This window comes from Hylaeus anthracinus, unplaced genomic scaffold, assembly GCF_026225885.1.
Source record: "Hylaeus anthracinus isolate JK02 unplaced genomic scaffold, UHH_iyHylAnth1.0_haploid 11982, whole genome shotgun sequence".
In the NCBI taxonomy this organism is placed as follows: Eukaryota; Metazoa; Arthropoda; class Insecta; order Hymenoptera; family Colletidae; genus Hylaeus; species Hylaeus anthracinus.
This window is the reverse complement of record NW_026534330.1, coordinates 6,230,262-6,256,625: the sequence shown is the minus strand read 5'-3', so window position 1 is coordinate 6,256,625 and position 26,364 is coordinate 6,230,262. Positions and strand designations below refer to the sequence as shown.

Sequence of the window (26,364 nt, the reverse complement as noted above, 5' to 3'; positions counted from 1 at the left end):
TCTCATGCTTTAGCTCGAAATTATATTATCCAACCAACAATTCTCTGACGTCTTGCACGCATATACCACAACTTCTCTCCCACCCTTCTCAACTTGCCTTCCTCCCATACAACTAACATTTTTCTCGAGTCTTGTAGATGGAAGATAATCGCGTTTCGCTACCGTAACTTTCGCCTGGTCGGTTTCGAAGACTAAAAATAGCCTGGAGTCGTGATCGAGGTGTGTGGCGTGCAGCACAATAATTCGTCGGCGGGTTGACCAGGAATCGATGACCTTTCGGGTTTCATTTGGCGCGAGACACCATCGAGCCGGGTCGCTCGACGGGAAGAAATTACACGAAAGAAGAGGGAATTCGCTCATACGGGCGCAACGTCCTGGAAAAACCGACCTACGTACGCGGGCGTAGTTTATAACCGGAAGTGGTCGCGGTCGGTAATAACCAGACAGCGCGCTTTTAGAGGGAACATTTACGACGTACGTACATACATCCCCCGGCTTGCACACCGTTCCTCCCACCTCCCGTTCACCACCTGCGGAGCGGCACCTATATTTTACATACCGTATCGTGCATCAACAACGTAGAAACCACTTTTGCTTTTTCCGCGGAGATAGGACGCCGTACACCGCTAAGATAGACTTCATCAACCAATCGTAAATCCACCCCTGAAGAATTTTTGGCTCGCACGAGCTACGAAACGACTCGGGGGAGGCGATAAGACACGCACCCACCATTTTGTGACTCGGGGATTTGCTCAAACCAGGCTAACGTATTTATTCGGTCCCCGATACGGTACTTTTCATATTGGATATGGAGATTCGAGATTAGATGTTATTAATTGTACGCGATAAATCAAGATAAGGGGTCTTGATATATGAGCATGGGGTGTTCTCTATGAGTAGTTTAATATTTATCACAGGGGTAGAAATTAAACTAGAGATGGCTTCGAAAACCCAATTTGTTTGAGTCGGCAGTGTTATATTATTTCTGGATCTCTGTTATTTGGAACTCTAAGAATTCTTTTGTTTGCTAGCCAATCAATGTTGCTAATTCACCCACAGAATGATATGATTGATTAGATCAATGGAAATACCACAATTATCTTACAATTAATCCTCGCATAATTCCCCCAAAATTATCCATATTTAATTTTAATAATTACGCTTTATTTAATCCAAAAATGTGTTTAATATAAGCCACTAGCAAACTCAATACACCAGCCTAAATTTGTTACGCTCGACGGGAGTAATTCTCGCGTTGGTGTTACGAGAGTTATTTCGCTGCGCCGCGAATAAAAGTCTAAGTCACGGTGTCTCCGCGTTTGCCAGACCGTGTTTCTTCTCATTTTCGAGACCCGCGCGTGACGCTAATACCGAGGACGGTCATTTTTGCCAAAAAAGTTTGGAAACATTTTCGGAGAACTTTGTCGTCTAATTATGAAATGTGAATTTTCGTGTTTCTGGTTTTTATAGTTTCCGTGTACACTTTTTCCATGCCGGCGAAACTCGTTCGTAATGTTTAGGCGGTGTAAGAGTAAACGCGTTGCTTGTACAACTTTTACTGGGTTGGCTGGTAGAAAACTTTTTATCGAAAATTTGCTGGATCGTAAGTTCGAGTATCGTATTTTCCGCGTTCCTTCATTTGGATGAAAATTTTGCGTTGTTGCTTTACTGACTCCTTGATTAAATCTTTTTGCGCGGGACTATCTATTTGCGGACGGTTCTCTATTATTTATGTACGCGTTGCTATTATACGTTATATGTGCGCGGGGTACGTTTCCTTATCCTTCGAAATACGAGACCATTTTTCACTGGCGCTCTTCGTGCGTCATTTACTATTATTTCGTTGCAACGTATGAGCCCTCATTATTCTCCAAAAAGGAAGTTTTTGACGGAGTACAGTATAACTTCGAAAATACGGGTTTAAAGTTATTGGTTGAAAACTCATTGAGACCCAATTTATTTTAATTATTTATTGATCTATATTTCAGTCTATATCTAATGACAATGATCACTGATAAATTTAATAATAAGTCTTGCATTTAATCCCTTCAAACTTTACTTCATTAAAAACAATAACTACTATTAGTATTGTAGACTTTTTATATATTAATGTAATCAACAGTTAGCGTCATGTATTATGAATTTTATTATGAATTTGTTGACGATTGTAATATGTACTGCGTCTAAAGGGGTTGATATTATTTTGCCATTTATTAAGAATAAAGCTTCTGAGTTAAGGGATTGTTTCCTGTTCAGAAAATTCTTCTTTATTTTCTTTTTATCACAAATTGAACTTTATCGTAAAGTTCGATTATTTACAAGTTGTACGAAAGTTCCAACACAATTTATCATCTTTTTTGTCATGTGAAAAAAGGAAGATAAAAACATCGAACGTAAAACTGCTCCCGTTAGCCTTTACTAAGGCTTTGTGCGATATCGGGAATTTCAGTAAAAAATGTTTGCATTATTTTCAGCACGTCGACGGACTCGAGCCTCTTTCGTAAACCATTAGGCAAAGGGTTGAAACACGGGTAACCTAGTTAATTCTCGGCTTCCGCCGTTGGGCAGGGTTCCTGGCGTCTCGCGCTAATTGGATCGCCACGATGACGCAATGAATATTAACGCTCTAGTCATTTACTCGGCTCTGCGAAGCCCATTGAAGTTCATCAAAAGGTGTATCAGTAACGCTGTACACGAAATGCTTAGGTAATGACGTTTACGGGACCGAATTTTAAGAGATCTGAAGGAAGGCTCTTGTTTTCCTTAAAATAGATGCCACTCCGATTGATTCGTATTACATAAGTAAATGAACATCCATATTAATGGACTGTTGGCAAATTGTTTCTCGTGATGGGTATTTGACGGGTTGTCGATTAACACCTTCTCGCGGAGTTCAGTTCCTCAGTGGCAAAAATAATGCAACTCCGGCGATAAAGGTCGTTTAAAAATTTAATTGGATTTATTGGATTTCGATTGTTCTATTATGTTAGCGATAGAACGTATTGAGCTTTAACTGGAAATCAAGTCGATATATTTTCGAATACCCTGACGAAATGTTATTTTTATACACACTCCCAAGAATAGTCTCACAGTAAGTCGACACGATCAAAAACCAATTATAAAAATTAAACACTATGCCCCAAAATTGAAAATCATTATCTCTATTCAAGAAAAAGTTAGTCAAACGTTACGCAGAGTTGTACGTATACATTAATTTTGTTTCCATTTCGAGTGGAGCAACCTGCGGCGATTCCCATCGGCTTCGAAATTTGTGGCTGGCAAAGAATTCATGGTCGCGTGATCTCCTCGAGAAAACGAGATGCGCGCGCGCAGAAGGAAGCAAGAGGGATGTCCAGGGCGGAGAGGAAAAATTCCGAGCCGACGTCGTTCGATAATGTACTCGGAACACGATAAGACACAGACACTCGTGACAAATGAGGAAACGAGAAATCGGCCGACGGCGGCGCGAAACATTATTTCGGAAAGGTCTGCTTAGGATGAAAGGCCGAAAAGAGGATGCGGACGAGAAGGGAGGGGGTTAAAACTTGAAGAAAGCCTAACAGCCTGTTTCAGGCTGTTGGAACGACGGATGCATGAGCAAGGGTAGTTGGTTGACAGGGGTTAATTAGAAGATGAAATTGACAAGTGTGTCAAGTAACTAGTGGTACAAACGACAGGCGGAGTGATTCTACAGGAAGAAATAATTCGAAAATATAGACTAAACATTTTTCATATGAGACTATTCTTACAGAAATTGCTGAAAATGTTGCTTATTTTGCCGAATACATACTTCTGCTATTCTAATTAAATTTCTATGAATGTTTTCTAATATTGCTTCGAAGTTATCTCCACGGTGACAGTAGCCATATACTACTCGCCTAATTTACCAAATTCTTCAAGTTTTCCCACTTACCTCTGTATTATTATCGGATTTCTGTGTTGCGAGTTGCTTTCACGATTTCCTCTTCTTTGCCTTTTTCTAACACTCTGCAGACGTGATCTGGAGTCGGGCAGAAACTAGGTGAATTAGTGATATCTGGTAAATTTTTTAATCTATAGTTTCCTCGGGTAAGTGCAGAGTCAGGTGAGTGTTGGGATTTTTATGTTCATTTTTACTGCCCGGTTTTGATTACTGCTCCTCCTCTGCTATAAAATTTATAATACCTAGCTCGCTTCTTATATTTCCATCGAGTTGTTTTCCTTCATCTTTCGTATTTTCCGAAATGCTCTGCCGACACGAGGTGAATTTAATCGCCCGACCGTTTTCTTTCTTTACCAAATTATTTCGCAATCGATGTTCGTTTTCTCTTAAAATTCGAGCCTCTATTCGGCAGAAGGATTCGTCCTGGAAACTCGCGCGAAATTCGATTTGCAACGGTAACATCCCCCACGCTAGAGTTTCCCGTGATCAACTTTTCCTGACGTCTCGGACAAACGGTAGATTCCTTTTCGCCAGATTGAATTTCATCTCTCAGCACTCATTTCCTGTTGTCGATTCAAGGCAAACGTGCGAGTGAACTAATTCCATACGATTTTGTTCTAAAATCTCATTCAAAACTTTAATATTATTAAATGTTACCAAATACACATCCGAAACATGATATGGTAACAAACAATTTTATAGCAATAATTCACGTTGTAATTCCTATCGCAGCACAGGAGTGTTTTTCATGAATAAATAACGAATAAAGCATACCGTTTTATTCGTAAGTCATGAATACGTTTATATGTATATTAATACACTTTTTAATAAAAAAGTTCCATCTAAATAAAACTTTACATGTGACTTATGAACAAGTATTTTATTGGATACAGCGTTATTTCTAATGGTTAATCGTAATCTAGTCAAAAATGAACAAAACTTTGATTGATTTCTATGCTTTACTGCGCACAGTTCGAATAGCCGATAGCATTTAACTGGAACCCAGCGATATTCAAATAATAAGCGCAGTAACCGAATCGATCGGTTCTGATCTCTAATCCAAGCCGCAATCTCGCGAGAATACGGTTTTGGCGGCGGGACTGCGGCCGCATCCCAGAATTCCACGAATGGTTGGCATAGTTTTAGACGATGGTATTTAGTAATTAGCCTACTGGCATCGTAGCGTCCATGATTCTCGTGCTTGCACGCTCCAGAAACTCGATCTTTTATTCGAAACAGCGAAACGACAATTTCCCGTCGTCCGTCGAAAATATTATTTCACCTCCGTCGATTTTAATTTATGAGGTATTTTATTATCAATTTTCACAGCATTTTTGTATCCAGCGTTCGACGATCCTCTTGGCATTGTCGCTTCGCTTTCCCACGTGGCGAACTCAGGGAAATAGAAACGTTACAGGGCAAACTTTCCGCTATAAATCTCTTAACCTAAATGATCGAGAACATTTGCCTTGACTTACTTCGTAGTACGTCCTCCATATACTTCTTGGCCAATTGCCATTTCCCACGTCTCGTAGATCTCGAGACTGTTGGAGTGATATTCTTCCACAAATCTTGGTCGAAGTTTGGCACAATTCTGGCGAATCGCGGGTACTTTGCTGAGAAACGGGAAATTTTTAATTTTCGAAGTATTCGTGATGAATTTCTAGATCGTTTATAGCCTACTTTGAATGAACGACTTCTACTCAACAATAACCAAAAATGTTATTGTACCACTATTTATATATTAATTAATGTATTCTTTTAAATACCATCATTTTATCACTAAAGCAGCCAAAAATTGAAATTGAGAAATTGTCTGTAGAATTATGAATATCTGTGATGCTCTAGAAGTGCAATAATCATATTCATTTTTAACGCTTTTGTAAAGTATATATAATCAAGCAAGCACGAATTTCAGCGGAATAAAAGCGGAAATGCACAGAGATAAGTCGCCATTTTTAATTTATTCCAACCCCTAACGGCCAGTTCTTGTTAAGCACGAGTCTTTCAGGCATTTCATAAATTTTATTTCGCGTTTCCAAGCACGTCTTCACGTCGACTGAAGTGGGTGGGATGAAATTTCATTGTTAAATCGTTCGGCTGTGGTTCTCGTTGAAGTAGGAAACTGGTACTTGACCGGTGGAAGGAAAGGTTCTTTAGTTTCCTTGAATGAGAACAATGGAAGAGTAAAAACGGCGCTAAAAGCAGGACTGATTGACGCCATAGGTGAAACTGACGGTCGCGGTACGCTCGCGGAAAATGCGTTCGGCTAAATTTTCATGGGCGTCTACGTCAGAACAAGCATTCTCGAATTTGTTGCCGCCTACTGAGTATTGCATTCTGTATGTCACTTGCAGCTGAATTGAAAATAACTTCGAGTTGGGGTGTGTCAGCTTTGATTATGTTTTTTCGAGGGAGCCAGAGATGAAACATTTTGTTTCACTGCTTGCAGAGTAGTTTATTAAACGGTGGAACGTTCATTTTAGAGAAATATTAATTCGAAATTTTGCATCCTATCAAATAACTTCTCTATAATGCAATCTGTAAAATCAACATTCGACGTAAACTATCGTACGAACAATGGAAAAAGATAATTCGTTTCGAAACGTGTTATCTGCGCGTATAGCGTCATGCGTAAAATGAGTAACATCGAGCGCTTTGTAATTTGATTATTCATACTATTAATATATCGCACGCAATTATACTAATGTATAATTTGTTTCAGGTGAGTATTGAGTTCGACGAACTCTGACCGTAATTAAACGACCAAGAGTGAGTACAGACAAACATTAATTTACGACTTGGAATAAAATAAATGGGGCGAAATCGTCGCGAATTTTACAATAATATCGAGCCGTGCGTATATCATGAACATTTCGTGACGTAAATAACGGTTTGGGACGAATTACACGAGATCAAATTTGCACGATTAATAACGTTTGCATAGCATACTTCGATGACAAATGTGGTCGATGTAACCCTTCGTCATCGATGACTATTACGTAATCGAGATTATATCTGTACCCACTGGTATTGACAAGTTTTTGCCATTTTGGTAACTATCTTTCGAATGGCATTTCGTTTCTGCATCGAAATGTGCTATCTTTAAATAAGGTATGTCAAAGTAGAATAAAAACCATTTTACTTTTACATATTGTCATTAAAGTATTCTTCAAATGTTTTTATTCAATTTTAAATTAAATGAAGTTATTCCAAGGGCTTTTAATTTTAGAAATTTTTAGAAGGAAGAGTATATACGGATTAAATGTTTTAACTGTTCATCGACGATCTTATCACTGAAATGTCCGTGCGATAGAAGCGTTTTGTAATTCCTGTCCATCGATTTCGTTGTAAGCTCGCGTCGGTGGTGCAATCGGGTACACCTTTTGTAAGCATCGGTAATTGACTGTTTGTAGTTGCCAAGCATGGGGACAAGCCACGTGTTGAATTTCCCTGTAGGGTTTGCTCCGGCAGCTGCCTGAAATCTATCGTGTAGTACACAGTCGAGCTTTCGAATCAAGTACGCGTACGCACGTATTACGTACTCGCGTCCGAAATCAATGTTAAATAAATAAAGGTGCGTGGTACCCGTGGAACTGTTTACCCGAGTTCAGCGTGACAATCGATTCGATTCTCTACGAAGTTTACACGACAGTTAGGCGCTCAATGTGTCTGAAATCGTGGAGAATTGTTCACCATTTGGTAAATGATTCTCTGGATTTTAATTGTTGACATTGGTGGGCTTTGGGGAAAATTTGACGAACAGAGTTAGAGTCTCATTCTTTAGTTCCAAATTCCTTGGTAATGTAAATTTGAAAATTTATTGATTTGGTTCTTCGAGTTATAAATTTAATGTTTAAAATGTGAAGAAGTATTTATTTCAGGACTTTTTCACATTTTTGCTTATCCACATTCAAATTTGTTTAGACAAATTAATAATCATCGGAATTATATGAACTCCTTAATCACCTAATGCATTAGCTACTACATAGATGAGACTATATGGTCATAAATTTTCATCAGTGTTCACCTATGTACGTAAATTTTTACACCAAAGTTTTTTTAATTTTCTAAGGAGTATTAAATTAGCGAACTACAGAGGGAACTGTTTCTTAGTCTTGTAAAATGTTTCAACGTAATAGAAAATGCTAATTTAAATTGACATTCGTTTCGATTAAGTCCAGCTCTTGCATTCTAAATGAGAGTTAACGTGAATTTATGCAGAATATACTATCGAAGCGTTACAGTTAGTTCCCGGGAACTCTGTTTTCGTCTTCCGCGGAGAAAGAAGACTCGTTTACCGAAGTTTGTCTCGAGAAAAATGCAACGTCTCTTTAACTAGCTGAGCTTCCATAAAAATCATACTTTGCCGTGAAGTATTTTATATCCAAACATCATTATGGAGGATTGCTGAAGATAACGTGGTCCATTGCACACGCTAAAGTTCTAAAGTGATCGTATGTCTCCTCAGAAGGGGAGCACGTGTTCGGCCCCATAACAATGGAATAGACGGTTCCGGTTAGACAACATGATCAGATAATGGACCGCCAAGAGTGCATTACACTGTATAGTCAAATTACACATTTCTAATGGGCCCGCCGTACCTAGTTGGTTCGTGCACGTGCGTGTGTATATTCGTATTGACCACGTGCATTAAACGTGCACAAATTGTTATAATCGAGAATCCTTTATCTTTGACTTGTCCATATGAAATTAAAATTATTTGGTGGGAAATGTGGAGGAACAAGAATAATACCAAATTAGGACGAAGATCAGAGGATGCAATGGTAGTACCAAAAATTAGGTATAAACTAATTTGACTCTATATTAAAATAAATTTATTTTGAGTTATTCGCTTAATAAATACAAATCCTCCAATTAAATTGATCTCGTACGTCCAGCTAAGCAAGAGAAAGAAAAATCTCTGTTTAATTAAACTAAGTGGGACGAAACAGGGATTATAGAAGGTTCTTAATTATTTCGTCCCCTTCCATCAGCGAAAATTCAGTATTCCGTGAAAAGCTGTTAAACGAATTACGTAATAATTACGCGTGTCCTAATCGGCGCGAGAAAGCGGTAAGCTACTGAAATCGGATTTCGATATCTGTTGCAGTCTTCCACAGCGATAAATAGTAAAGACACGTTTGCGATCAATTCCCAGTAAAACAAAGAATGTCTTCTCAATTACACGACTTCGGTGAAAGGAGAGCAGCGAAAACAAATCGGTAAATTACAATCGATTAGCAGGCCACGTCGATGGTATAAATACGATTTACGTAAGACGAAGACTAATGTATCGAAATTTCCCGAGGATCCTTGGAGGAGAGTTTTAAATTAAACGACGTTTCGTCGATTTTCTAAAATTAAAAGCGATAAAGCAAATTGAACTTCCCCACGGTGAGGAAACTTCCAATTGACAGTTTATTAACGACGCTCGGGGCGAGGGTGGTAAAAGTTGCGGAAAATCGCCAAATGAGTTTTCAAGTTCCGTCTTTGTTCCACCGGAACTTCCGCGGAAAACAGCAATATTTTTCACACGTCTCTTTGCACTCTTTCTTCCAAACCCTTAGGGGGGTTGGAGAGAATAATCCTCTCGGTGGAATTCCATGGTTAGAGGAGCAGTATGGGAAGCATGGCACACCGTCATTCTTAATCCTTCTTTTTCTGTTCTCCTTATATCAGTGGAGGCAATGCGTGGACGAGAAACGCCTACGTTGTTACAAGTATGCGCACACTTTCCGAATAAAGTATAGCGCTTTCATCGGAAGTCACCGCAACTTTTCCGACTGCTTTGTTCTTTAAGGCGAGAGTAAATTAGGCGTCTAGCTTAATGTCTTCTTAATGTCTTTCTATCGTCTAATAGTCTCTGTATTCCTTTTGCGGGAAACATTTTCCCTTTTTCGGTCTGCACAGAAACACAACGATTCGGAAGTCCTATTTAATGTTTCAAGAAATTCGGAGTATTCTGAGAACTTTTATTTAAATGATTATAAATATTATAAAACAGTTATTTACGCTCAATCACTATCATCATTTAAGTTAATCTGTAGTAAATTTGACAAGAAATATACATATAACATTAGCCACGAACGTCAAGAAGTACTACTGCAAGTGGAAACAGCAAGTAATAGTCAGACATAGTGCCGTGATAATATTCAAAGGCGATTCCCTCCATAACAGAGCTGTATCAACAAAAATGTTCTATATTTTTCATTCTCTTTTTCATGTTGAATTCATATAACGTTTAATGTAATAACTGAAGACAGATTCATGAAGGAACTGTGATGTGATCAGTTTTAAGTTTTCTGTCGTAAGAGACGATAAAAACTCACTTACCATTTCTTCAAACGATTCCGTTACCTCGCTGCTTGTTATTCCTCGGATATGATGGTCGTTAAGCCCTTCCAAAATATCCGTTCCAATTATTCAAGAATTAAGGAATAGTTAGGAAGTCTCACGAAACTTCCCACGCAGAATGTGCCGCACGTGAATATTCCAAGATCGAATTCCTCCCTTCGAGTCCACGCGATACAAGCCAGATCTCGATCCCCGAATTCCGCAGAATCCTGGATCAAGTCCGTGCGCACGGTGCCCTGAAGCGATCCCAAAGTCCTTGCCCATCCAGTTTCACGGGATCGTTCGAGGCTTGCGCTTCCAGTCCCATCGTCGTCCTTTTCCCTAATGCGTACTTATTATGACCGACGTGGAAACGCTGAAAGTTCGCTGGTAATGCGACCATCCGTTTCCGAAGTTCCCGAAAACTAAACTTCGGGATTATCATTAGGGACGGCGGAACACGAGAAGGGTGACAACGGCGGCCAAGACGATGTTTCCCCCATAATTATGCGAGCACCGCTGTCGTTTCGCCGGTGGAACATAGGGGAAGCGGGAGTAGTTCCACACGGAGAGTCCGAACTGTTTAAAACTCGCCACAATTAAGGTTTGGAAAACCACTGAACTGTTGTCGATCTTTTACCTGGATAGCTAAACCAGGGGAGGAACGATTCTCCAGAAAAAATAATTAAATTTGGTACTTCCATCTTCTTTCCTTATATTAAATTTTCTATAGTTATTCGATTCATAGAAGCTGTTATGCGGTTTATAGAAAAAATAGAATTCAAGCTGCGTGGAAGTAACCATTACTCTACTTAAAATTAATTTAAAATGTCAAATAACATGTATCTTTTTAATTATAAAATGATTCGCTTAAGCTTTTGGTGGATCAGAAAAGTTGCATCTATTTTATTGGTGTGGATTTCGTGTTGGGAGCAATAAACGTCAAGATACTGTTTTGAGTAGAGCCGTGGGCAACATAACCTTATCAGCGCCATGAAAATTGACGAAACACATTGTACACCCGTTAATTACTCCGCGAACTCGTTAATTATGTAACGCGAGTCGCTCCATCGAATTTCGTAATTATTCGAGGGGCCACTCGTACGTAACGAATTCAATCGCAGAAGTTTGCGATTCGAGTCGCGAGATTGATTGAGGAATTTGCTATTGCTAATTGGACCAATTTTGTCGTATGACCCCGCGTACAACAGGTGTACGTGATAAAGCTGCTATATTATATCAAGTTTTATATTATCTCATTCCCTCCAGCAGTCAGTCGTTTTTTATACGCGGAGTGTCATTGGTCATTGCCAAACTGCTTTTCTCGCAATTTAAGTAAGGAACAATGGACGAAATGGCAAATTCGGGAATAATGACGATCAGTTGGGCGTTACGGGACCATTAGTAACCAAAATATTACGCATACAGATTGCTGGAACCACATTTCCGACTGTAAACAGTAGATGCCTTTTGGCTCGAACCTCGAGCATTATACGCGTGCTTTGAAGACTCAGCATTTATTGCTAACCCTTAAAGCTCCGAAGACTCGCGTTTTATACGAGGAGCTTTGAGGACTCAGCCTTTGTGGTCGAACCTTGCAGCTTCTGAGGCTCAGGCTTTACGCATCATTTGATCAAAGAGATTCAGTCTATGTCAGGCACGAGTCAAAGCGTGATACTTTGACGACACTCGACGATTCCATCCAATCAAGGGACATCAAGGTTTCGAAATTAATTCTACGCAGCCTGTCGTACGGTCTAGACATTTTAGGCCAGATGATATGAACACATTGCCATCGGGAAACCGCGTATAACTTCATGAATTAACATTGTGGCCGCGCATTTAATGTACAAATTTTCCCCAAATCAAGGTTTCTCGTTTTCCCTGATTGTTTATGCTAGCAACAAATATTCACAATAAAAACAACGAGACATTTTCAGAGATTTCTTGCAACGAATTAATTAAAATGTGTGCAAACAGCCACCTTGATATTTATCCCGTAGTTAATTGCGAAGTGATTGGAAATCGAGGGACCGAGGAGCGAAGTCAGTCCGACGAACAATTTCGAAAACTAGAGACTCGTTCGATGCAACGCGTATAATCTGTTGGACTTCGTCCAGCCTGGTCGGTCGACAGATTTGGTTTTCCTGCGTTTCGTACGATCACGGCTAGCACGGAGATTACAGCCCTGGACTGATGGATCCCGTGTTTCGTAGTTTCTCCTAGCTCGTTAAAAGTTTTCGCCTGTAGGGAAAAATTCGATACACGGGCGCGTGCAAAGCCAGCCCCAGACCTTTGTGAACCGAACACAGAGATCCATTTCGAACGGTATCAACGAAGTTGGGTACAATTTTTTTTTTCTCAGTCACCAGCTTCAGTAAAATAGCTGAGGTAAAAGAGGGAATGGAAGATTTATTTGTTGGATCGATATCAATGAAATCACGGTATCAGATCAATCTACAAACAAAACAATAATTGTTGCTATCTGGTGTTTTATTATGTATGGATAATTTTTCGGAAGTTTTTAAAAATTTGTTTTGAGAACCACGAGGAATAACAAGCTACTTATCCTCAAATTAAATTAAAGTGATTGAATGCAGAAACTGGTTGTAAAATATAGTTATCGTAGTTATAGTCGCTCTTGAATTAAACCTTTCCACTCGAGGTGACCCTCGGTCATCACTAGATTCAACACAGCAAATTAACCAGCAATAATGTTTGTTTAGGTTTAATTACTTTGGAACTCAAAGTGTCAATACAATGATTGTCTAATTTTATATTCATTGTAAAATACAAATGCAAATGAAAAAGTCCAATAAGTAAAACATGGGTATAGAATTATTATGAATGTTTGTACAAGCAGTCTAAATTTGATATAACGTTTAAGAAAAAATTGCTTTCGAAGAATGAAATATATCAGAGCGTTCGTGGAAGGATTTTCAAATAATACACCGTCTTTTCAAGATTAATGGGGAGTGATTTATTCTACGGATTTGAGGGTTGACATGAAGGGATGCCACCCCTTTAAAATTGAGAGTTAGATTCTTAGGTATAAATATGCGACGTCTGAAGCTATGACAGAAAGAAGAATGATGTAATCGAACGGTGAATCTAATATATTGGCATTGCTTGATATATAGCGCCTCGAACGAGATAAATCGAGTTGAATTTCAAAGGCAATATTAAACGTATAATGTAACAATCGAAGTTAATCCACAACTAATTTGTGGATAATAATCGCAACAGTGTTTACGAATAATACGTAGTTACTTTAATCCCGTAAACAACAAAGTATAAATTACTGAATCATTAATTATATATGCGCTTATTGTTGGAGCTATGAGATTAGTTAAGTGCGGAATATTGTTCAAAACGGTACAAATTTATAACGTTATTCGAATAGAATTCGTGCTCAACGAAATCAGCTTTTGATCCTATAACAACACCTATTGTTTATTGATAACGTTGGTCTATTCTATTTGATTTCAATTTTAACAAATATATATTTTCACATATTCACCGAAGCATACCTAATCATTTAGTCCAATGTGTATTAGATTTAACTTATTGAAATTGGTTGTATTCTAAAACAAAATAGACTGCAGTTTCATCTTTAATTTCACATTTTCATACATTTGAAAAATTGAATAGGAGTATTTATTGCCTTTTGCTTTTTGAATCAGAATGAAATTTATTATAAATTAAAATAATTAACGTTTGTAATTTTCTTATAAAATATTTCTCAGAAAAATTAGAGTTGATTTAGGAAAGAATGAAAGAATCTGAAACGTTGCAACGGTTCCGTGCACGATAATCATTTGCTCTAATTTACCAACAAATTGACCAACACACGTCGATAATTGTTAATTCTTTCGATTTTACCAGCAATTAAATAGATTACATGGAATTCCGTGCTCGTCCCAGTCAATCGTTCCCTCGAATTCTGATTATTTGACGCTAACCAACAGCGTTTCGTTAATCAATCGTCCGGCATTTGTTCCGAATGCGCTTACGACCTTTGAATCAATTTTATTCATTAACGCAATGCATGTGTTCAGCGTTGAAAAATTGTATTCTGTTGAAGATAAAGTAACATGCTCGACGTAACAAGAAACAGCTTTAATTGCAAAAAGCATGAACCACTCATGGCTTCTTTTGTCCGATGCTTTTTTCCCTGTTGGTAACTTTGTCTGCGAGGCAAACAAGAATTTTAATCAAAGGCATGCACGAAGTGCACGTTAAAATATCACTGGAAAATCGCGGAATTGGGTTTTCCTCTGTTTAAAGACGGGTCCTCTCGTTTTTGAGCTCGATAATTCAGTTCTCGTCCGCGCAGAACGTGATGCAAGGAAATGGTCAGCACAGTGAAGTTTTTTAATACTTCATCAATTCAGAAGTGAAATGGACATTGAAACTATTGAGCTTTAACGATTTCGAATCCATTGTGAACAATCAGCCATTATATCTGTATCTTCTATTTTATCACTGGGTCACCGTTACTTCCTGTCTTGTTTCTCGCCGCTTCTCTTCGGTAGGAACCCTGGATGTCCCCAAAATTTGCAAAATTGTATCACCCTACAAATCCGTCCTAGGGTTGTCACTTCAAATTACCAGGACGCAACCTCGCTGGATGATCACAGAGGGGTCGAGAATCCAATTCGCTGAATATCACTCAAACCGACGATAACGGGAACTTAATGCTGGCTTTACGATGCCATAACGATTAACAACAATCGACGGGGGGAAGCAGTTCGCGCAACTAGTACACCGATGGCCCCTGAACCGTAAAGAGGGCCTTAGCCCTGGCCAGGCGAAGCCCGCAATTTATCGACGTTGGTTTGCATAATATCGATTTCGCATTCGAGGCGAGATTAAGATTTCCAGGAGATTAACGAGCTCGCTGCTTTTACAGCGGTTCAACCTTCGGGCGTTCCCTTAACAGGCGACGCGTCGATACGATGGAAGACGCGCATCTGACGGGATGACTGATTTGCGTGGGCGTTCCGATAATATTCAACGCGATCTGATAAAGCGTCGCGTAATTAATCGGTATCTTGTATGCCACGGAAGCCGAATCAATCCGATCGATCTCGGTAGGGGAAATCTCGATGGAAGGTTTCACTTTGACAGGGTGGCTGTCATTCGTCCCCATTGATCAGTCTGTCGGTGACGTTAATGTCATTTGCTTTTTGCAATCATTGGCCTGCAAATTGTGATCAGTGTTTATTCTGGGGATGGCTGGAAATCGATATCGCGCGAAGATTTAGGAAAACTTGCTGAAGCATAGTTGCTGTGATGGTTTGCTTCGTTTAAGATTTATTTCTATTCCCTGAATCAGAAGGAGTGAAAAAGTTCCAAAAATAAGAGATTAAATAACGGTGACATCCGAGTGCAAAGAGTTAAATATATAAGTAGTATATTATCTATATCATCAGAAGTTAATTTATATCTGTAACGTGTTTGACGTAAACAAAGCTTTACTCGACCCCTGTTGTCAACAGAAACGAAAAAAGAGAACAAAACTTTGAAATTTATTTTATCGTTTATTTATTTACTGATACCTTTAAATGGTAATAAAATTGCGCGAGATGACAATTGTACAAGCTGTTGATTTAATAATCGACGCATTGTTGATTTAGTAATTATATTCAATCAATTCAAAATCCCAGTGAATCTTCGTGTAATAAATTAACATATACTGAATTAAGGATGCACCAGTAATTTGCGAGCTGCCATGAGGAGTATCGATTAGGTAGGATTCCCATCGTCGCCATACACTAGTATCGTGTTCTACGGTATTGGCCCTCTCTTCTTAACAATTCGTCATCGAATTCCGCCGGCGCTTCGATTTTCCCAGGGACATAAATATTCCATTCGAAGTCAAAATCATCCTTAATCCAACAATTTTGTCGCTAAATTTATCCCCTGGTATAAAGAGCTTATCCTACTGGCTATCTATCTCGACTATCGACGCCACCACGAGCTCTCGCACCCCATTCTACCACCCCCCAATGCCCTAACCTCGTTCTTTCATCCCTTGCCGAAAGATGAAACGTCGGTGTCCTAAACCTCCCTCGTCCTCTGGTAGTCGATCATCCGACCATCGATTTATCTCCCTCTCTCCTCCTCACTATCCACTCTTAAAGGTTAACCAGCCTTCTGGAAACGCGATAATCAGTTTCTGACACGTCTTCCCGGGCAATACACAAAGAGGGGTCGAAGTGCATTCCCCTTTATCGGGGGACTCCTCTCTTTCAATCGCGGTAAACAGTGACTTTCCTCCCTGATCCGCGAACGATCGAAGCCAGATTATTCTCTGGAACGAGATAGAATCTGTAAGAACGACGATGAGGAGGATGTCAACCAGTCAGCTGTGATTGGCGAGTATACTCGTCGTGCGTAAAATTGAGTTAAAATTGGTTATTTAAAAGTATGTTTCGCATATGATACTCGTTAATTTAGTACGTATTAGTACGTATTAGTGCGTATTAGTATCATTAATGGTCCATAGAACCATGTTTGCCTGCTTTCCTCGAAAGCCTCAAAGTGGCCATCGCCTGTGACAGATTGTATGAACACAGATTGCTGAATAATCACTAGTTTCTAAAATTGTTCTTAGAAACAGCAATGATATATTCGTAAAAATTTGCGATCTCAGTCATTCAACTGCGGATAGTTTAAAACTTCAATACATCGTCACAAATTTTTTGGTAAATTCGAATAGAAAATAAAAGAGTAAGGAATAATTTATTATCCAAATAAATTTTCGTTCGGACAAAGATCGGGTAAATTACGAGTGATATAACGAAGAATTTATTCAAATATGGCAGAGTGTGTCTTAAGTAGCTGTCGAAAGAATGCCATAAATCTACAAAAATTTATTATTCATTGGATCGCGTTTAATTGCGTTGTTTGGGGGCTGAGTAATCGTTTTTCGTGTCGACGGTGCGTTCAAGTTGAATTGCGTTTACCGGCCAATTAGAGGTGAGCCGACGGAAAGAGAAGGAGCGGGAGTCCCGATAAACCGGATAGTCGGCTATCCAGATAAGCAGGCTTTCAGGGCCAACGGTGTCGTGCTGGATTTATAGAGTGAAGGTATTCTTGAGCCGTAAATTCAGGTGTACAGGTTGATAGGCAGAGTCACGAGGAAGCAAGCCTTCGAGTTCCGCTTACAATCGTTCAACCATGGGATAGGCACTCGCGTGTGTCGTTATCTAAGCTTGTTGTTTTAGTCGCGCCGCTTTCTTCCGGGGAACGGTCGATTGCCTAAATGAAATATCTTTTCGTGGCAGGATTTATCATTTGGAGCAAAAATAGACGCACGAAAGAATGTAAAAAAAGGAGAGACAAGTTATTCGTAAGGTTAAATTGTTGGAAATTAAAGAAACATCTCATTTTTCATTCGAATTGTCAGAATTAATACATATTCGAGTATAATGTTCAAGTTTGAAGCTAGACAGGTAAGAGACGTGATATTTCGAGACAAATTTGATAGAAGGCTACTTTTTAATTCTTCCAGATACAAATTTAAAGTTCCCATCTGGCATAGCTTTCATATTAAAAATATCCAGGAACCGATCTTTCAGGTTGCCACAAGTTTATACAAATAAAACTGTAAGTATGCATTGTGTTCTTAAAACATAATACATTTATTCAACATAATTTTCACATATACATTTTCTCAAGGATTTTTTGAATAGAAAAAAGAGAATATCCCTTCAAGAAACTAGGAATTCTTAAGAACACGATTTATCATTCAAGACTACACGAATATTCCGAGTATAACTTATAATGTTCCTATTCTAAATTTTTTTCACCATTTACACAAGAACTATGTGATTCAAACTCCTTCGTGAGAATTTAAATCGAACATCTTCCAATGGTTGATTCCATCCCACAGGAATCACATTATTTCTCATATACACCAAGCCCTACTCGTAAATATCGCAACGAAAAACAACGAACGACGGTTTTAAATCAAGCGTAATTCCCAAGACGACGGAGCTCTCCGTCGCGTTGTCCACTCGGCACCGGGTGAAACGAAAGAGTGGAAGAAAAATACATACAGTGGAATCGACCCACCGACAAACGTGTTACCATGGAAATTGCGTTAACTTTCAAGTGAATAAAAGTCACTCGCAATCGGATTACGGCTACGAGGTGCGAGAGATCAGTTTAATTGACGGGTTTCTCAACGAAATCAAGCGTTCGGAAACGTCGAAAAAAAAAATCATTGCTGAAAGGCTGTACGTTATTATAAAAACCAATTCAATTTTTCTTCGCCCCGTTGAATACCGTAAATTCAATGTTTAATAGTAATAGTTCAATGAAGTTTCGAAACTTGTAAGATATAAATAGTGCCTGGTTATTTAAATATTGCAACATTTTCTTGCAAAATTTTCTCAAGCTCTTCTACAAAATTGTTAATATCAAAATGAATATAAATTCCACTAAACTTTTTCATTTTCAAAGATTCATACTTTCACTAATTTAAAGACGACCGGTTCTATTAGAAACGTTTGTTCTTTTATTCTTTCCTCTGTTGTTTCCCAAGGTACGTTTAACGTCTCGTATACAAATTTGATACCTGCGTTAGCTCGTTCGAGCTTATACATTTTATCTTTCCGTCTTTGCTAACGCGACGCGATTGGCCGTTCCATCGTCGACACTGGAACTTCACGACGTTGTTCCCGCTCCGTCGAGTTTCGTTTCTATCGACGTTGTTTTTGAAGGAAGTGTGAAATTTTTAACCCGTAAACAAGAGACTCACGGAAGTTTCTGTATTCGGTTATCTTCAGTTAGCCTTCGCGTGTAACTTAACACGTTCTGCGCCAGGGAACTTCCTCCTCGAGAGTCTCGGCCCATTACACTCCACGGTTGCGTAAATGCAGTTTGTCTTTGGAAGTCTTCCGAATTCGAATTCCAGCGTCTGCATTCGTGAGAGAGGGCGTGGGCCGGGGGGGAGGATCTGGTCGATCGTCCGCCGTAGAATTGACACGGGGCGGTAGCAATTGATCGATAAATCTTCCTGGCCCTAAACAAACGGACTGAATTTACGACCGGAAGGATTTGCGAAATCTTAATTCAATGGAAATATCCCAAAATTTGTCTAAATTTGAAGAATATTGGTAATATGTATTTAATTTTTGAAACACGTTAAACTTCTTAATCCCAATAAAGAATATCTATTTTCAAAAATAACGATGAGTACTGCATTAAAAATAACTTTCGTTGAATATTTACAATGCATACAGACGCATTCGCTTACTGTGCATGTAAAACGCACGGAAAATCTCTGCGAGCATGAACCGCACTAACGCAAAACCGCAAATACCTAGCGTAAATCGCGCTAACGCTCCACCGCAAATAGCAGTGTCCCAGAATTTGCCATAGCAGAATTTGCCGCGAATCGCAATTTACTTTTTTTCTGGAGCACTACGAAACAATGCGTATCGTCAAGTTCCGGATTTCGAAAGAGACATCAAACTCACCTGCTACGATGGAAGCTATGTTCATTGTCATTTTAGCGCGAGTGTACTCAACCACCTCGCTAATTTAGGGGCACAGCTAGACTCGCACGAATCAGCTACAGGCTACTCGAGAGTTTGCTTCGTGGATAGCGAAACTGTTTGCAAATGTTGGATCAAGTTAAGACGTGTTAATTGGGTGTACTGAGGCGAAAGACGACCACGTGGAGTGCTTTAATCTTTAACGTCCTTGGTGGATACAGGAATAATATCTAAGAAAGGAATTTTTAACATAAATCTCAGTGGAATATATGCATCTCTTTTCATGGAAAATTCTTTGAGATAACTTGCAGAAGAATTTTCATATCGTTGTTTCTCCTTCAGGCTCTATAATACGTGGTTTCCATCGAAGAAATATTACATTTTTATATTTGTGAAATATAAATACTAGGTTGAAAGAAAGAATCTATATTTTGTTTCGATAAAATATTTATTTGAAAAGTTTTGTAACACTAGTTTCTACATGTTTTTGTCTGCCAATGATTTACGAGGATATGATTCCAATTTGAGATTCCTTGAAACCTTCGAATTTAAGCACACTCGTGGAAGGTTGTCGACTCCTCGGAGAAGCTAGAACGTTTTGTCGTTCGAATGATGTCGCAGCGATTTAAATAAATGATACTCGGAGAATGCTAGACAAGCCGGGAGATCTTGTTGTTGACAAGCATGGAGCGAAATGCATGTTTACTTTCGGTGCAATTTGGTTGCTTCAGTGTATGCTGAACTTGAATGTCGAGTGTTGAGAATATTCCAAGGCGATGAAGGGTTCTGACAATGGATGTTTGAGATTTGACAATTACATTCTTCCTATTTGACGATTTGACCAAATATTTCCAGAAAACTTAACCTTTGCAATTGGTTTTACTTGTTTATTGGCGCTTCATTGTTTATTTGGATTCGTATTTTTATTCTACTGAACTATTTTTCTAAAGCTAATATCAATTTATGACTTAGATAATTAATAATATGTATTATTTTATAAAGTTCCTACAAAATCAGCCTCAAAAGGATATCAACAATCTGATGTCACAGTCGAGACAGTACGGTAATTAATGAATTCATTTTATCAAGAAAGCCATAAAAAAGTGTCTTAATAAGCAATGAATCTTCACTCTGATAATATTTGTTGTAGACTTACCTCTGTTTGCCAAACAGTCCTCCTCTTCGCTACATCTCTGTTTCTTTACGCCTTCCTCTACAATTTTTCGCTATAATTATTTAAAAAATGTTTGACCAGACAACTCCAACTTTTCCCCTGCGTTAAAGAGTGCCAAATCAATTGACGCGAAAGCGAAGTACCCCCTTATAACGGTAAATATTAATTGGAAAACTTGTAACTTAGAAGATCATTGTTAATGGCATAATTGACACTCTGCCAGAATGTAAACTTTGGAGAAATTATGACCTCGTTAAATCTAGTAGCATTGAGTAATTTAAATTAAGAATTTACGGTGCCAAGATCAGAAAAGGGAGAATGAGTCTACTCTCGTCACGGTCTGCGGAGGGAACACGATAATTGAAAGTTAAACATTTTTTTTTTCAGACAATCTTGTGATCGTAGAATACAAAATAGAACTTTAACTTCGCCATTGTTCTTCTCTAGGGGAAAGCACGGTGTTGCTAATTTATTGCTCGGGGCTAATATCAAACGACTCGGTCGCGTGTTCCTCGTAATTCTAAATTCGTGTAACCCTGTTGTTTTCCGTCACGTTATTCGCGGCTTCACTCGTGTTTTATTCTTTGACATCTGAAACTCTCAACCATAAATCACTTTCTGTTTCCCGTTACGCAATCTAGAGAGTTTGAGTAATTTTTCTGCAGCAATGTGATCTGGTTTTGTATTAGTACTAGGTTGAAGTGAGTTGTGACGGTAACATACTGTGAGAAATTAGGTCGCAGCATAACAAGAAATTAATTCCTTTGAAAGTTGCTGTATCTTTGTGGAGTGCCTAGTGTAAATAGTTTCCTCGATCATAATTTAATTTAAGGTATAAAGGTAGATGACTTTTAATCAACGTTCAAACATGGAGGTACACATTGCAAAAATGCAAAAGTGATACGAACATGAATAAGTATTAGGGATAAATGAATTCTAAAAGAAAAAATATTTTGAGGTACATTTTAATTACATCTATTTGTCTGTGAGCTCAGACAGCCAAGTTTAATTATTTAAAATTCTTCCTTCACGGATTTATGCGAATTTATATTGTCATTACGTAGTTTGCAAATTTAATGCATTCCTGTTGATGTGCAAAATTCATGTGAAATATGTTTAATTAATTAACGTAATAATAATTCTACCTGATTTTGTATAAAATCATAAATTTCGAATACGTTCAACATATATTTTTCACATTCGCGAACACGCAAAATATTCACAGTCCATTAGTAAATAAATGTTATTAATCAAGTTCAACGAAGAATTATGCACACAGCGACGCATTTCTCGCAAAATGTCTGAGCATCTTCCCTCCGAGTGCCAACTTCTGATACAAACACTGCATTATTCATGATCCAGCATGGCTTGTCTACGATTTCGAGACCTGGACGAGGCTTGTATCTGCCAGTTGAATAATTAACGCGGACAAGTTACTCGTGGCTTGGCGTGTTGCATCTTTTCCAGACCCCGCGTCTTGGAAACTTTCTCCTCGAGTGTTTGCGAGCCTGTTCCACCCTGACAATGCTCCCTCGCGGACATTAAAGAAATGCGCAAGAATTTCGGATACCGCTGTGGAAGAAGCGAAAGAAAGAGGGGATCGATCTTGCTGAATGTATCCCATTTCGCTGGAAAGTTCTTCCGAATATCTTGGCGAAGAATTTTCATATTCGAGGCAGTGTGTTGTTCTTCTCACAGGGCTTGCAACAATGCGCGCGGGATGCGTCGATGCGTGAAAGCGGTTTGTTTCGTTCACTTCGTGAGAATAAATATTAGTTCACTCCTTAGGCGTTCTTGTGCCTTTAAAGTGGTATAATATTGACAGTGGCTAGGATGAAACAGTGAAATCGAATAAAGATGACGTAAGCGGATACATAAATATTTAAGGATACTCGTAACATCTGGGAATGTACTTTTTATGTTTGTAAGAATATGTTTGTTACAGAATTCTTGTGCGCATTTAAGAAGAACACATGAAACTGAATTCATATGTATATATAAGAAGAATATATAATATACAAGATTATTGACTATATATGTTCATAACAATATTTCCTTTCGATTTTCGAATTCAGTTTGAAGATGTAGAACTATTCGATTCATAGACATTATTTTCTTTCCTAATTAAACACACAAATTTTCCAGTTTCTATGGCAAATAAAAACCGAGTGTTACTTAACATTAGAATAAAAGTGAGGCGTGCAGATGTAAATTTAATCTTCTTTCGTGAAAGGTCGAAAAAGTAGAATATCGCATTACTTCCGCGTGATGGGTGGTTGACAGACGGTTCGGTAACCTCGTATTCCCGCGACACGATGAATTAATGCGCGCGTTAATTCGAATCTCTCCTCGTGGCTATTTAAGGTACCGAGGATTTCCGCCTCCAAAGCTGACAACAGAGCTCAGAATTCCCCGGGCGATATTACCGTCCAGAAGTGGTATCTCCGTGATAAAAAATGAACAACGGATCCGGTGCTTTGCGCACTGCCACTTTCGTTTCTCCTCGTCCACGTTGAAATTATCAAATGAAATCTGTCTTTTCACGAGAATCTGAAAGGCTCTCTTTCGCGATACAGCGATATTCCGTGCCTGGGTTACCGTGGAAACCTGCTCTTCAACATCAATGGCTCGGTCGTAATAAATGTGCGTTATATACGTCGAGAAAATTGATAACGTAGATTCAGATAACGCCTCTAAGTGCAGTTTTATCGGGGAAATAGAAACTTCTGTTTCGATAAGAAAGGACTCCGACGGTATTTCTCTCGGCTTCACGGCCGGTTGTTGCGCGGAGTTTTGAGGACCCCTTGGCAACGATACTAACGACGACTCGTTATTCTTCTGCTCGAGGAAACTGCAATTTATCTCCGTTGGAGCGCTTTTCGCGACAATTAGTGGCTTCCGTGGCAAAACATTAAATTTAGTTCGGCACTATCATCGGAACGAGTTATAAAAGACGAGGAGGTGTTTTATAGAAGTGTGAAATATATTAGGGTTTTATGTGAAGTATATTAATTCATTTATTTATTATTAATTTATGAAAAGTGCAAACTTTCTTCACAAACGATTTGTTTATCATCTGAACTGTATTCAATTATATTTAAATGAACTGCCAATAAGTATTATTACAGATTATCAATAAATATCATTATAATTATTAAAATAAATGCACACGAATATCGCAATTCGTTTATTCTGTAATATTTAACGAACTCCAAACAGCAGTGGTGCTCAACGAATATTTCTTCATTCAAAAAATAAAGAATTACAATATACACGTGCTTTTAAGCTAATAATCCCAAGAATAGTCATTGACAATGCACAATAATATTCCCTGAAAATTCATGGAAGTTTAATTTTATACATTTAAGACAATTTACTCATGCATCGAGCCGAATAATCAAGAATCTTTAGTGTTCCGTGTTCAGAACATTTCGAAAAGATTCCAAGCCACAAAACTAATTCATGGGAATCTCTGCTTTGTGTTATCATCGAAAGCGATGCGCCATTAACGTAGCGTTAAAGCTGAATTCCCGCGAGTTGAGAAATTTCATATTCCATGCACATACAAAAGTTAAGCACGCCGAGGGATTAACTTCGCTTACAACCTAATTTTCCAACTTTGTATATTTTATACCGCGTTACCGTTCCAGCGTTTCAGGACTAGATCGGTCGCGTCAAATTTTCACGAGTTTTCCCTTTCCATACAGTTTCGCCGTACTATTTATTATTTCTTCTATTCTCTTCACGCACGCGGGATGCCTCCTAGTTTGAAACAGAAACGGCTCGAACAAGAGTTTCGTTTCCTGTCGAATAAAAGACTCCTCCATCCCATTTCTCGAGTAATTTCCTGCACCGGAAAATTGAGCCGAGTTAATGCGAATTGATTTTAATATATTATACGGATCGGCTCGCTTTAACATGGCATTAATAAAGCATCGTGCATCATGTCATGGCAGAGTCATAAATTACCGCCACTCGTGTAACGCATGGAAATTAATAATTAACATGATTATCATTTATTGCCAACGATTCCTATATTTCAGAGACTCCGGGCCAGATCAGAGATTCGTAGAATAATTTACAGGGTACTCCGAATAATTGACGGTGCTGTCTTTTTCCTTCAGTTAAACTTTAGTGATATGAGTTTATCTTCGCATTGACATATGAAAAATTGTCAGTGGTTGAGAAATAAATATTTGTTGCATGAGGAGTGCAATTGCTCCCTTATAGCCTACGGTTGCTTTCCATCCCCTGTTTTGAAATAAATCATTATACACTGTCTCGCGAGGTGGGGACGTGTATGATTCTTGCTAACTAAGATCACCACACGAATGGTTCTTCTGATCGCGAGTTATCCCCCAGGAAGTACTCGACGGCGTCGTCCCTATTGTTGAGAATCTCTGCTCTGATCGATCGTCACCGTAATGGAGACCGACAACGAACAGAAGCCGAGAGTAAGCATAAAAAGCGAGTACTGGTGTAAATCACGCGAAACAGAGACGTCATTGCCAGGTGCGACGCGGTTAACAGGAGGGGAGCGAATCTCGTGGAAAACGCGCGAATATACCACTGTATGGAAATTCAAGGGAAGAAAAATAGGGCTCGGGGTTTCCTCGAGAGGAAGAATAACGAGTCATCGTTAGCGTCGATGCCGCGAAACTCTCGAAAAACTTACGAGCAACAACCGGTTACAAAGCTGCGGAGAGAAATATTTCCGAGTCGTTCCGTATTAGGACGAGAAGTTTCTATTTGACGATAAAACCACGTTTACAGGCGTTATCTGAATCCGTGTCATCAATTTTCGCCACCCCTCTTACGCACTGTACATAACGCACCGTTATTGCGAGCGTGTCGAGGCGTTGACATTTCTATTGTAGACCTGGGTTCCGGGGAATAGTTTCGGAAACAACATTTTGTCTATGTGTTTAAGAATTTAAATAAAACGCTGTGCAGATTACTTAGTCAACTTATAAAATATTCCATGAAGGTTTAAATTCGTCAAATGCCTCAGAACGCAGGATTAATAATTGCGTTAATGATTAAACTCTATATTTCACGAGAATGGCGATTTTCCAGACACCGAAATAAGAAATTGATCAAATACTCTAACACAATGCACTAAGATAACTTGACATAAATATTCTGTCGATCGAGACTTCAGGATTCTATTGAAGAAAAAATTACTCGATAGGATAGTCATATTGGTCGCAGTGCAGCAAGCTTATCGTTTTCCCTACCTGCTGATGTAGCGTCTCGTGGATTTTGCGAGTAGTATGGTACCCAGCATCAGGGATAGACGTTTCCGTGATCCTAGATATCGTTTATTGGTCTAGAGATCACTGCGAAACGGACTTCAACGGCTTCAGCAGTCGTTTACAGCTGTAATCTAGTGTCACAAATGTATCACTAGCTATATTTCGCAT

The 26,364-nt window shown here is 38.8% G+C and overlaps 2 protein-coding genes across 2 annotated transcripts in view; both read left to right on the top strand.

Moving 5' to 3' along the window:
* The window catches only part of LOC128886337 (inactive rhomboid protein 1), a 227,271-nt gene that overhangs the window by 154,430 nt on the left and 46,477 nt on the right, over window positions 1-26,364 (top strand). The window lies entirely within an intron of this gene.
* Window positions 12,586-26,364, top strand: part of LOC128886345 (neuronal acetylcholine receptor subunit alpha-7-like) — a 454,660-nt gene continuing 440,881 nt past the window's right edge. Inside the window, exon 1 of the mRNA XM_054141148.1 lies at window positions 12,586-12,597. The gene's annotated coding sequence lies outside the window, so the exon portion shown is untranslated. The remainder of the gene's footprint in view (window positions 12,598-26,364) is intronic.